The 14,894-nt window shown below is 37.7% G+C and overlaps 1 protein-coding gene across 7 annotated transcripts in view; it reads left to right on the top strand.

The window, feature by feature from the left end:
* TTBK2 (tau tubulin kinase 2) overlaps nucleotides 1–14,894 on the top strand; it is a 173,453-nt gene that overhangs the window by 50,103 nt on the left and 108,456 nt on the right. The window lies entirely within an intron of this gene.

Genomic DNA, 14,894 nt, shown 5'->3' with positions numbered 1-14,894 from the left:
AAACTGCCAAATTTTCTTCCAAAGTGGCTGTATCATTTTGCATTCTCATCAGCAGTGAATGAGAGTTCCACATGCTCACCAGCATTTGGTATTGTCAGTGTTCTGGATTTTGGTCATCTAACAGGTGTGTAGTGACATCTCATTGTCATTAATTTGCGTTTCTCTAATGATGTGTGATGTGGAGCACTTTTTCATGTGCTTATTTGCCATCTGTATATCTTCTTTGGTGGGGTGTCAGAAGTGTTTGACCGATTTTAAAATCAGGTGGTTTGTTTTCTTATTGTTGAGTTTTTAGAATTATTCAAATATTTGCATATCAGTCTTTTATCATATAGGTCTTTTGCAAATGTTTTGAATTTTCTCTATTGATTTTCTATGTTTAATTTGATTGATTTCTGCTCTAATTTTTATTATTTCTTCTCTTCTGCTTTAATTTGCTTTCTAGTTTCCTAAAGTAAAAACTTTGGTTATTGATTTTAGATCTTTCTTTTCTACTACATGCACTCAGTGCTATTAATTTCCCTTCAAGCACCGTTTTCAGTGCATCCCAGAAATTTTGATGTTATGTTTTATTTTTATTCAACATGAAATATTTTAAAACTTCTTGTGATAGTTCTTCTTTGACTCATGTGTTTAGAAGTGCGTTGTATTAATCTCCATGTGTTTCAGAATTTTTCCAGTTGTCTTTCTAATATTGATCTCTAGTTAAATTCCACTGTGTTCTGAGAGCAGACATTGTATGATTTCTATTATTTTGTTAGGGTATGTTTTATAGCACTCAGAATGTGGTCTGTCTTGGTGAATATTCTGTATGAGCATGAGAATAATGTGTATTCTGCTGTTGTTGGCTTAAGTAGTCTGTAGATGTCAGTTATATCTAGTTAATTGATGGTATTGTTTAGTTCAGCTGTGTCTTTACTGATTTTCTGGCTGCTGGATCTGTTCATTTCTGACAGAAGAGTTTTGAAGTCTCCAGCTATAATAGTGCATTCGTCTTTCTCCTTACAGTTCTATTGTTTTTTACCTCATGTAGTTTGAAGCTCTGTTGTTAGATGCATGCATGTTTCTAGATATTATTAGGCACATAGTATATGGCTTCTTAGAGAATTGACCCCTTTATCATTATGTAATACTCTTGTTATTATTACTATAATTTTCTTGGGGATGTACTCACTAGGTTGTTCAGGCTGGTCTTGAACCCCTGACCTCAGTGATCCTCCTGCCTCAGCCTCCTGAATAGCTGGGATTACAGGTGCAAGCTACTGTGCTTGGCTATGATGCCCTTCTTTATACTTGTCAATTTTTTTTACATGGATCCTGCTCTGTCAAATTAATATAGCAATATTTACTTTCTTTTGAGTATTAGTAGGGTATATAATTTACATCCATTTACTTTATTTGCATTTACATACTTAAAGTGAGTTTCTTGTAGACAACATACAATTGGGTTTTGTTTTTTGATTTAGTCTGTCCAGTCTCTTTTATTTGGTACATTTAGACCATTGATGTTTGAAGTGATTGTTTGTATAGATAGATTAATATCTACCATTTTTGTTACTGTTTTCTATTTGTTGTCTTGTTCTTTGTTTCTTTTCTTTTTTGAGATGGGGTCTCACTCCGTCACCCAGGCTAGAGTGCAGTGGTGTGATCATAGCTCACTGCAGCTTTGAACTCCTGGGCTCAAGTGATCCTCTTGCTTTGGCCTCCTGAGTAACTGGGACTACAGGTGTGTGCTGCCATGCCTAGCTAATTTTTTAAAATTTGGTGGATACAGAGTCTCACTATGTTGCCCAGGCTGATCTCCAACTCCTGGCTTCAAGTGATCCTCCTGCCTCAGCCTCACAAAGTGCTGGGATTACAAGGGTGTGTGCCACTGTGCCCAGCCTGTTGTTGTTGTTGTTGTTTTGTCTTATTTTTCTGTCTTTTGTAGTTTTTGTTTTTGTTTTTAGATAGAATCTCGCTTTGTCGCCCAGGCTGGAGTGCCAGTGATGCAATCTCCGGCTCACTGCAACCTTTGCCTCCTGGGGTCAAGTGATCCTCCCACCTCAGCTTCCCAAGTAGCTGAGACTACAGACGTGTGCCACCATGCCCAGCTAGTTTTTGTATTTTTAGTAGAGGCACGGTTTCACCATGTTGGCTAGGCTGGTCTCATGTTGGCCAGGCTGGTCGAACCCCTAACCTCCATCAGTTCACCCACCTCGGCCGCCCATAGTGCTGGGATTACAGCCACCACACCTGGCCTTCTCTCCTTTCTTAACATATCAATTATACTTCTGTTTTTAGTTTTTTTAGTGATTGCCTTAGATTTTGCAGTACAGATTTGTAACTAATCCAAGTCCACTTTCAAATAACACTATGCCACTTCAAAGGTAATGTGAAGGTATTTTCTTGTAATAAAATTATCCTAATTTCTCCCTCCTGTCCTTTATATCATTGTAGTCATCATATATATTCAGCATACATAAGCATATATATATTTGTATGTGCAAAATATATACATAAGCATACATAATTCAATACATTGTTGCTATTATTATTTTGAGCAAACTGTTATCTGTTAGATCAATTAAGCATAAGAAAAATAATTTATTATGTTGCCTTCACTTTTTCCTTCTTCAGATCTGGGTTTCTACCCTATATTACTTTCCTTCTCTCCAAAGAACTTTTAACATGTCTTGCAAGAGAAGTCTACCGCCAAAAAATTACCTCAATTTTTGTCTGAGAAAGTCTATTTCTCCTTTACTTTTGAAGGATAATTTCGGGGGGTACAGATCTAGGTTGGTGAGTTTTTCTCTGAACACTTTTTTTTTTTTTTTTTTTGATACGGAGTTTTGTTCTTGTTGCCTAGGCTGGAGTCCAGTAGTGCTATCTCGGCCCACTGCAACCTCTGCCTCCTGGATTCAAGGGATTTTCCTGCCTCAGCCTCCCAAATATTTGCGATTACAGGCATGTGCCACTACGCCTGGCTAATTTTGTATTTTTAGTGGAGACCAGCTTTTTCCATGTTGGTCAGGCTGGTTTTGAACTCCCGACCTCAGGTGATCTGCCTGCCTTGGCCTCCCAAAGTGCTGAGATGATACGCATGAGCCACCACACCCGGCCTTCTCTGAACACTTTAATATTTCACTTTGTCCTTTGCCTGTTTTACAATAGGGTGATTTGTTTTTTATTGTTCATTTGTTTAAGTTTCTTATAAATTCTGAATGTTAGACCTTTGGAGGATACATAGTTTGCAAATAATTTCTCCCATTCTGTAGGTTTTCTGTTTACTCTGTTGGTAGTTTCTTTTGCTTTATGAAAGTTCTTTAGTTCAAATAGGTCCTACCTGTCATTTTTTGTTATCATTGCAGTTACTTCTGGGGACTTAGCCAAAAAGCTTTTGCCAAGGCCAGTGTCAACAAAGGTATTTCCTAGGTTTTCTTGTAGGAATTTTTGCTTTGAGGTCTTACATTTAATTTTTTAACACATCTTGAGTTAATTTTTGTATATGGTGAAAGGGGTCTAGTTTCAGTCTTCTGCATATGGCTAGCAAGTTATCCCAGCACCATTTATTGAATAGGGAGGCCTTTCCCCGTTTCTTGCTTTTGTTGACTTTTGTCAAAGATCAGATGGTTATAGGTGTGTGGTTTTATTTCTGGGTTCTCTAACCTGTTCCATGTCTGTGTGTCTGTTTTTGAGACAGTACCATGCTGTTTTGATTACTGTTGCTTTATAGTATAGTTTGAGGTTGGGTAATGTGATGCTTTGTTCTTTTTTGCTTAAGACTGCTTTGGATATTTGGGTTCTTTTTTGGTTCCATATGAATTTTAGAATTTTTTTTTCTAATTCTCTGAAAAATGACATTGGTAGTTTGATAGGAATGGTGTTGAATCTGTAAATTGCTTTGGGTAGTATGGCCATTTTAACAATACTAATTCTTCCAATCCATGAGCATGGAATGTTTTAACATTTATTTATGTCGTCTCTGATTTCTTTCAGCAATGTTTTATAGTTCTCCTTGTAGAGATGTTTTACCTCCTTGGTTAGCCGTATTCCTAGGTTTTTCTTTTTTTTTTTTTTAATTCTTTTATGGTGGCTATTTAAATGGGCTTGTGTTCTTGATTTGACTCTCAGCTAGAACATTATTAGTCTATAGAAATGCTACTGATTTTTGTACATTGGTTTTGTATACTGAAACTTCACTGAGGTTGTTTATCAGTTCTAGGGGCCTTTTGGTGGAATCTTTAGGGTTTTCTAGGTATAGAATCATGTTGTTAGTGAAGAGAGATAGTTTGACTTCTTTTCCTATTTGGATGCTTTTTATTTCTTTCTGTTGCCTGATTCCTCTTGCTGGGATTTCCAATACTATGTTGAGTAGGAGTGGTGAGAGTAGGCATCCTTGTCTTATTCCAGTTCTCATGGGAAATGATTCTAGCTTTTGCCCATTCAGTGTGATGTTGGCTGTGGGTTTGTCATAGATGGCTATTATTTTTATTAATTTTTTTTTTTTTTTTTTTGGCACAACAGAGTTTTGCTCTTGTTGCCCAGGCTAGAGTGTAATGGTGTGATCTTGGATTACTGCAGCCTCTGCCTTCTGGGTTCAAGCGATTCTCCTGCTTCAGCCTCCCGAGTAGCTGGGATTACAGACATGCGCCACCATGCCTGGCTAATTTTGGATTTTTAATAGAGACGGGGTTTCTTCATGTTGGTCAGGCTGATCTGGAACTCCCGACCTCAGGTGATCCACCCGGCCTCCGCCTCCCAAAGTGCTGGGATTACGGGTGTGAGCCACTGTGCCTGGCCATAGATAGCTATTATTTTGAGGTATGTTCTTTCGATGCCTGTTTGAAAGGTATTTATCATATAAATAAAAGGTATTTATAGTCTGTTGAGGGTATTTATCATGAAGGGATGTTGGATTTTATTGAAAAGCTTTTTCTGCATGTAATTGAGATGACTATGACTATGTGGTTTTTGTTTTTAATTCTGTTTATGTGGTGAATCACATTTTTTTATTTGCATGTGTTGAACCAACTGTGCATCCCAAGAATAAAGCCTACTTGATCATGGTGAATTAACTTTTGGATGTGCTGCTGGATTTGGTTTGCTAGTATTTTGTTGAGGATTTTTGTGTCTGTGTTCATTAGGGATATTGGCCTGAAGTTGTCTCTTTTTGTTGTTTTTCTGCCAAATTTTGGTATCAGGCTAATGCAGGTTTTATAGAATGAATTAGGGAGGTGCCACTCATCCCCCCCCTTTTTTTTTAATAGTTTCAGTAGGATTGATACCAGTTCTTTGTGCAGCTGGTAGAATTGGGCTGTGAATCTATCTGATACAGAGCTTTTTTTTGGTTGGTAGGTTTTTCATTACTGATTCAATTTTGAATCTTGTTGGTCTGTTCAAGTTTTCACTTTCTTTCTGGTTTAATATTAGAAGTTTGTGTGTTTCCAGGAATGTATCCATTTCCTCTAGATTTTCTAGTTTGTGTGCTTAGAGGTGTTCATAATAATTTCTGAGAATCTTTTTTATTTCTGTGGGATCAGTTGTCATCCTTGTCATTTTTGATTGTGCTTATTTGGATCTTCTCTTTTTTTCCCCCTTTGGTAATGTAGCTAGTGGTCTATCAATCTTGTTTATTCTTTCAACAAATTATCCCTTTATTTCATTGATCCTTTGTATGGATTTTTGAGTCTCAATTTTGTTCAATTCTTCTCTGATTTTAGTTATTTATTTTATTTTACTAGCTTTGGGATTAGTTTGTTCTCTTTTTTCTATTTCTTCTATGCAAGATGTTAGATTGTTAATTTGAGATCTTTCTGACTTCTTGATGAAGGCATTTAGTTCTACAAACTTTCCTCTTAACATTGCTTTAACTGCATCCCAAATATTTTAGTAAGTTTTGTCTCTGTCTTCATTAATTTCAATGATTTTTTTTTATTTCTGCCTTAATTTCATCGTTCACACATTAGTTACTTAGGAACAGGTTAATTTCCATGTATTTTTGTAGTTTTTATAGATTTTTTTGGTATTGATTTCTATTTTTTATTGCACTGTGGTCTGAAAGTGCTAGGTTTTGATTTTTTGAATTTATTGAGACTTGCTCTGTGACCTAGCATGTGGTCAATCTTAGAATATGTTCCATGTGCAGATGAGAAGAATGTATATTCTGTGGTTATTGGGTGGAGTATTCTGTAGATGTCTATTAGGTCTAATTGGTTAAGTGTCGAGTTTAAGTTCAGAATTTCTTTGTTAGTTTTCTGCCTTGATGATTTGTCTAATGCTGTCAATGGGGTGTAGAAGTCTCCCACTATGTGGGGCTAAGTCTTTTCATAGGTCAAGAAGAACTTGTTTTATGAATTTGGATGCTTCAATGTTGGGTGCATATATATTTAGAATAGTTAAGTCTTATTGCATTGAACCTGTTATCATTATGTAATGCCCTTCTTTGTCCTTCTTGATTGTTGTTGGTTTAAATTCTGTTTTGTCTGATATAAGAATACCCAGCTTTAGGCCGAGCTCACTGGCTCATCTCTGTAAACCCAGCACTTTGGGAGGCTGAGGTGGGTGGATCACCTGAGGTCAGGAGTTCAAGACCAGCCTGGCCAACATGGTGAAACCCCATCTCTACTGAAAATACAAAAAATTAGCTGGGCATCCTGGTGCGCTTGGGAGGCTGAGGCAAGAGAATCGCTTGAACCTGGGAGACAGAGGTTGCAGTGAGCTGAGATCTGCCATTACACTCCAGCCTGGGCAACAAGAATGAAACTCCATCTCAGAGAAAAAAAGAAAGAAAGAAAGAAAGAATACCCAGCTAACGTTTAAGTTCCTTAAACTTTTTCTGTGTCGTATTTGGAATCAGGAGCCCTGTTTCTCCTAGTAACTCTGTTTCCTTGTATTGGGAAACAGTTGAGACCACAATATGACCACTGGGTACTAATTGCTATTGGGCTAACACACTTCCCTCAATAGGTTTTAATAAGGACTGTATTTTGCCTTGTTTATTATCTTGTGCACTTTTCAACTTGTTTTATGGTATTTAAAAAAAAATAAATTTTCAGGAGGTTGAGGCAGGAGAATCACTTGAACCTAAGAGGCCTGAGGTTGCGGTGAGCCAAGACTGCGCCATTGGACTCTGGCCTGGGTAACAGAGTGAGACTCTATCTCAAAAATGAATAAATAAATAAATTTGTATTCTTGGTGGGGCCTGGTGGCTCACGCCTGTAATCCCAGCACTTTGGGAGGCCGAGGCAGGCGAATCAGGAGGTCAGGAGATTGAGACCATCCTGGCTAACACGGAGAAAACCTGTCTCTACTGAAAATGCAAAAAATTAGCCAGGCGTGGTGGCAGGTGCCTTTAGTCCCAGCTACTCAGGAGGCTGAGGCAGGAGAATGGCGTGAACCTGAGAGGCAGAGCTTGCAGTGAGCCAATATCACGTCACTGCACTCCAGCCTGGGAGACGGCAAGACTCCGTCTCAAAAACAAAACAAAACAAAAAGAACAGAAAAAAAAAAGTTTGTATTCTCTTTTAAGTTGTAGGCCTCTTAAAAGGCGGAGATTGTGTATATTTAAACTTGACTTTTATATTATGCTTAGTGACAAAATAACAGCACAAAGTATCTTTATATTCAGTTATAGCATATATTTGTAAATTAGTGTGGGAAGATAGGATAACATACCTATTCCCTTTCTGGTTAGTTACTTCATAAACTTTATTGTTGATTTTTTTCTGAGTGAGAAAAATAAATATTGAGGTTCTGGAATAATTTGCTGAAAAGTGCTGTAAATACTCGTTGATAGTCACCTTTCGATGACTAGGGGCTCCGAGTCTCAAGACTGTGTCATATAGAGAGTCAACTCTTTATTATAATGGAAGACAGTCCCCTGGATCTTCCAGAAAATTTTCATTCGGTTTAAGGATTTGAGTTTTTTTTTTTTTTTTTTTTAACTCTTGCTTATAGGTTGGTTTAATGTTTTAGGAATTCAGAATATTGTAAAATTCCTGTTACAGTAAGTCCTCACTTAAGTCTCAATAGGTTCTTGGAAACTGCAACTTTAAGTGAAACAATGTATAACAAAACCAATTTTCTTTCCTCCCTAATGTTATGACAGAATGACTTTGAACTCAATAAGGTTTTTCAAGGACCAAATTACGTTACATGTTGTTTTGCTTAAAGCCCAGAACCTCTCAATGACATTAAATGAGGACTTGCTGTATTTATATTTAGTGTATCTTTTTATCAAAGGAAGTCTTCTTGGGATCTTTAAAAGTTTATACATCATTTACTGGCATCTAATTGGATATACATATTTACTTGAGCATAACAAAATGTTTTTCTTTTAAAAGTATTGTGTAGGCCAGGTGCAGTGACTCATATCTGTAATCCTAGCACTTTGGGAGGCCAAGGCAGGAGGATCATTTGAGGCCAGGAGTATGAGATGAGCCTGAGCAGCATAGCGAGAGACCCTGTCTCTACAAAAAATAAAAAAATTAGCCAGGTGTAATCATGTGCACTGGTGGACCCAGCTACTTGAGAGGCTAAGGTGGGAGGATCACTTGAGCCCAGGAGTCAAGGCTGCAGTGAGCCATAATTATGCCACTGTGTTCCAACCTGGGTGACAGAGTGAGACCCTGTGTCTAAGTAAATAAATAATAAAAAAAAATTCTGTAGATCTGATTTCTCATTTATTCTTTCTTTTTCTTTTCTTTTTGTTTTTTTGAGATGGAGCCTTGAACTGTTGCCCAGGCTGAAGTGCAGTGGTGCCATCTCGGCTCCCTGCAACCTCCACCTCCCGGGTTCAAGCAATTCTTCTGCCTCAGCCTCCTGAGTAGCTGGGATTACAGGAGTGCTTATTTATTCTTATGTGTGTTCCCTCCATAGTATGTTCAATCTGACAACGTTGGTTATATTTAAAAATCACTACTTACGTCAGTGATTGAATAGAAAGTTGTTTGGCCCTTCTGTTCCATCTTAGTTCTTTATGCTGCGAGTGATCAGCATCGTCTCTTGTACTTTTTCATTTTTCAGTGTACTGTCCTGAGTAGAACTGATATTTTTCTGTTTATTCCCTTGGGTGAGAAGGTAATTAATTAAAGGATTATTTAATTATTTAAAACTTTTCTTCTTTCCATCCTGTAAAGTGAGTGGAGGTCCAACTAATACCAAAAAATAACAATAAATGTCATCGTTTGATAATGAAACAATTTTATTCTCAGTTGAGATATTTGGGAATTAGTTTGTCTTGCCTCATATAAATTCAGGAAAACTACATTTTTCTTTATAGGTTGTGAAGGGGAAATGATTTTGTTTTGATTTTCAGGGATTTTTTTTTTTTTTTTTTTTTTTACCCTGAAATATTGGTCCTGGATTTTATTTTTGCCTTTTAGACTACAGAGCACAAGCTGAGAGTTGGGAAAAAGGGTTACTATTACAGGAGAGCAACTGCATCTGTTCTGCCTTGCCTGTTTAAAGTCTCCATCTTCTGCTGCAACGTATGACTACTCCTTTTTCCCAGTCATGAGAATAGAAGAAGTATGTAATTTCTGGATTAGATCACTGGTTTATCCAGTATAGAAGACTGTGAACATTGCTCCACAGAGACCTTTTGTGGGAGAGAATAATAGTTACATACTGGGACCTGAAAGATTAGGGATATATCCTTACCCTTCATTCCATCCTTTATCCTCATGTATAACATATAATCTACTCTTTTGTTTATTTCATCCTGTGCATTTTTTTTTCTCCTAAAGTAACTTTTGCTTGTCCTTGTTGATGTTCATTGTTTCATCAAAGGGTGTGTGGAGGTCTCCGAGAACTTTATCTGTTGAGTATGTTCATTTTAACATTTTTCTCCTTGGAAGATGTAACATTATCTGTAGGCTTGGGGATTCGTTTACTCGTTACTCTTCTTTCGTTTAGAAAAATGACACGTAGAGAATAGAATAGATTTAGATTATTTCAAGGAGCAGAGGTCTATTTCCTTGAAATGGAAGAGAATGTATATGTCTTTACCTGAAAACACATGTACATATTTATATATGCTCCATATGCACAAAGAACATTTGGAATCACATATAGCTCAAGAAGACCCTGAGGTGATTAGAATCAGAGGGGTCAGAGAAGGAGAAGATATTTTACTTTTTCCCTTTATACCCATTGTATTGTAATGTAATTAAAAGCTATTTTGTGTTGTGAACTTAATGTATACATAGTTGGTAATGGCCGGGTGCAGTGGCTCACGCCTGTAATCCCAGCACTTTGGGAGGCTGAGGTGGGTGGATCACTTGAGGTCAAGAGTTCAAGACCAGTCTGGCCAACATGGTGAAACCTCATCTCTACTAACAATACAAAAATTAGCTGGGCACAGTGGTGCACACCTGTAGTCTAGCTACTCAGGTGGCTGAGGCAGGAGAATCACTTGAACCTGGGAGGCAGAGGTTGCAGTGAGCCAAGATCGTGTGACTGCGCTCCAGCCTAAGTGACAGAGTAAGACTCCATTTCAAAAAAAAAAAAAAAAAAAAGTTGGTAATATCTTCTATGTCAGGACATCTATAGTAGTATTTGAGTGCTAACGATATGCTAGAACAGTCTACTGAATATTAGGCTCATTGATACTTTATCTTGTTTTAATATCATTCATATATAACTAATATCCAGTTTGTGCATAGGCTCTCCCTCCATTTCACTAATAAACCTTTTTAAGAGTGTAAATGGTCACAGTAAGAAACCTAAAAATCAACACAACGAAATAAAGTGAGAAGTAAGTTTCCTTTAAGCCCTTCGCCTTCTTCTCCACAGTTAACTACTGTTACCGGTTTCCTGTGTATTTTCCGGAAATGTTCTATGCATATTATAATCAGCTCTATATGTCTATGTCTAGATATGTATATATACACACATATGTACACACACACATATAATCGTCTATCATAATATATAATCATCCATATGTTTATGTATGTGTATATAAAATCCCCCTCCGTTACCCACCTTCCACAACAACATATGGAATCAAACTATATATGCTATTCTGCAACTCATTGTTTCCCTTAAATTCAGTCACTAAGATTTACTTTCTATTCACCTTAATGTTTTGCGGCAAGAGTGATCCTTCTAACATACTAACAGTTATGTCACTCCCCAGCCTTTGCTAAAAACTATTCATAATCTTCTTTTTCTCATGTAAAATCCACACACCGTAACATGGCATACAAAACACTGAACTGATCCCTGCCTGCTGCTTCTCCTTTTTCTGTCGAAAATGTTGGGCTTATACCCAGAGTGCTGGTCTTCCTGAACTGTTTTCAGTTTCTTTCTTTCTTTCTTTCTTTCTTTTTTTTTTTTTTGAGACGAAATCTCGCTCTGTTGCCCAGGCTGGAGTGCAGTGGCATGATCTCCACTCACTGCAAGCTCTGTCTCCCGGGTTCACGCCATTCTCCTGCCTCAGCCTCCTAAGTAGCTAGGACTACAGGTGCCCGCTGCCACGCCCGGCTAAATTTTTTTTATTTTTAGTAAAGATGGCGTTTCACCATGTTAGTCAGTATGGTCTCGATCTCCTGACCTCATGATCCACCTGCCTCGGCCTCCCAAAGTGCTGGGATTACAGGCGTGAGCCACAGCGCCCAGCCATATTTTCAGTTTCTTGAGGCTTACAGCCTCTCATCTGCAAACTGCTTCCTTTTTCTCACACTTTGGGTAATTCCTGCTTTTTTTATTCTTCTTTTTAAAAAATGTGTAATCGTCCTAATATTTATGAAAGTCCACAGGTAAAACAAGATTCAAATATAACAAGCAAAGTACAATTAAGAACTTCACCTTTTTTCACATACATATAATGTCCAAAAGTTTATGTGCTTTTAAAAAATGTGATTCTACTAGCTTTTCCCCTCTACCTCAATAAGATTATTATAGGATTTATTTTTAATTTTTAATTAAGTTCCAGGTTATACAAGTAGTTTAAAATAATCAGTTCTACAAAGTTTGTTAAGAAAAACAGTAGTCCAGGTTCTGGTTCCAGATGAGATGGAGTCAGCACACTTCACTCTGTCTCTCCCACTGAATGCAGCTAAAAACCTGGGCAAAATTCTTGGAGTGGCTATTTGAGGCCTCTGAAAAGTAAATTGTAGGAGACAGACTGGGGAAGAAGACCAGAATTCAAAGTACCATTGAACCAGCAGTGAGTTTACCATTTTTTTCTTCCAGTATGCCCCAGCCTGAACTTAATGTGTCCTGCAACTTGGAAGTGAGCATTGACATGGACAGAAAATGCATCGAGAGAAGTCTTCTAGTTCTGACTCGAGGAGGAGGAAAGGGGTCTCCTAATGCCCAGAGAAAGCATGGAAATCCTACATCTTTCTCTCTTTTTATTTATTCTCTTACACCCAGGCCTCAAACAATCCTTGACAGTGGACTCAATGGGGGCAGGCAAAAGCCTAAAATAGAGGGAGAGGATTCTTCTTCTCAGATTGGAGGAGCTATGGTCTGGAAAGAATTGGGCAAATCCCCACTGCTTTTTTTCTCCCTCTGCTGTTCTGTTGCTTGGCCTTGCCTGATGTGAGCACAGTCATGGGAAGTACTCTGCAGAGTGGTGTTAATAAAGCCCCAGAGTTCTGCTGGAAGACTGGAAAAGGGGAGCCCCAGTGAAATGAAAGATTGTAGATAAGGGAGGAACTTGGGAAACTGACCACCTAAAGTTGCTTTTGGACTCCTGAGCTGACCTCCAGTCTGTGCATGCATGGGTCCAATCCTAAACAGCACATACGGACTTTGAGAACTGAATTATGGGATAGACTATTGCCCACATCCCAAACTGGAAACTGCGTGGAGTACTTATGGAACACGTTAAATATAACTGCAAAGGCTTTGAAAACTGAATTGACATTAGAAATACAACCTACAGAAGGCTGGTCAGAACTTGAAGCATGAACTCAACTGGGTCAATTACTGGCTAAAGCAAAAATACCAACATTCTTGGTGGGACTTGAACAAGACCTAGAGTCTCATAACATAATGTTCAAAATGTCCAGAATACAACCTGGAATCACTTAGCTTAGAAAGAATCAGACAAATCTCAACTCGTATAGAAAAAGGTAGATGCCAGTGCCGGGATCATACAGATGTTAAAATTACGTTTAAAAGACTTTAAATCAGCTATTATGACTTTGCTCCAAGAATGAGCAGAAAGATAGACAATCTTAGCAAGGGAATAGAAGACGTAAAGAACAACTAAATAGAACATTTAGACCCAAGATGTACAATAACAGACATAAAAAACTCACTGAATGGGCTCAATAGCAGAATGGACATGATAGGTGAAAGATTCAGTGAACTTGAAAACAGATCAATAGAAATGATCTAATCTGAACAACCAGGGAAAACCATGTAAAAAAATAAACAGAGCCTCAGTGACCTATGAGATAGTATCAAAATATCTAACATTTGTGTCATCAGCAATCCAGAATGAGACTTGAGTTTGGTGCAGCAAAGATATATAAATAAATAATGACATACAGACTGAAAAGGAGGAAATAAAATTGTTCCTGTTTGTGGATGACATGATTGTCTATAAAGAAAATCCCAAGAATTGTAAAAACTTCCTAGAATAAGTGAGTTTAGCAAGCGATATAAGATCAGGCCACAAAAAGCAACCATATTTCTGTGTACTAGCAATGAACAATTGAGAACTGAGTTTTAAAAAATTTTAATAGCTCCAAAAAAAAGAAATATGTAGGGTGTAAATACAACAAAATATATGCAGGATCTGGGCTGGACGCAGTGGCTGATGCCTGTAATCCCACTTTGGGAGGCTGAGATGGGCGGATCACCTGAAGTCAGGAGTTCGAGACCAGCCTGACCAACATGGAGAAACCCCATCTCTACTAAAAATACAAAATTAGCCAGGCATGGTGGTGCATGCCTGTAATCCCAGCTACTTGGGAGGCTGAGGCAGGATAATTGCTTGAACGTGGGAGGTGGAGGTTGTGGTGAGCTAAGATTGCGCCATTGCACTCCAGCCTGGGCAATAAGAGTGAAACTCTGTCTCAAAAAAAAAAAAAAAAAAAAAAGGTATATGTATATATTCTGTATGCTGAAAACTATAAAACCCTGATTAAAGAAATAAAAGAAGATTTAAGTAAATGGAGAGGCATACCATATTCATTAATTGGAAGGTTCATTAATTGGAAGATATTGATTCTCCCCAAATTGATCTATAGATTTAATGAAATAATAATAAAAATCCCAGCAGTACTTTTTGTAGTTATAGAGAAGCTGTTTCTAAAGTTAATATAGAAAAGCAAAGGCTCTAGAGTAGCCAAAACAATGTTGAAAAAGAAGAATAATGTTGGGGGAAAAAAATCACGTAGATAATAGATTTTTAAGTATTCTTATTAAAAATGTGTTTGTGAGGCATGTTGTTAGTTTGAGCCATTCCATCGTGTATACGTGTCTTCAAAACATGTTTATACAATAAAAATGTGTAATTTCTGTCAGTTAAAAAATACATAGTGAGACCTCCATCTCTACAAACTAAGAAAAAAAAAATTGACTCAACATGGTGGTACATACCTGTAGTCCCCTGCTGCTTGGGAGGCTGAAATAGGAGGATTGCCAGAGCCCAGGAATTTGAGTGCACTATGATTGTGCCACCATATTCCGGCCTAGGTGACAAAGTGAGATCCTGTCTAAAAATATAAAATATAAGCAAAGAAACAAACTATATGGTTTTAAAACTTAGTACAGAACTAGGATAATGAAGACTGTGGTATTGGCAAAGGGATAGACATATAGATCAATTGGAGTAAAATAGAGATTTTGGACATAGGCTGACCCATACGAAGAAGGCCAGTAATAATCTACAAAGTCGCAAAGGCGATTCAGTGGAAAACGAATGGTCTTGGTGCTGGAGCTATCAGGCA

This window comes from Macaca fascicularis, chromosome 7 (genome assembly GCF_037993035.2).
Source record: "Macaca fascicularis isolate 582-1 chromosome 7, T2T-MFA8v1.1".
NCBI classification, from domain to species: Eukaryota; Metazoa; Chordata; class Mammalia; order Primates; family Cercopithecidae; genus Macaca; species Macaca fascicularis.
This window is presented reverse-complemented; position numbering and strand designations above follow the sequence as displayed.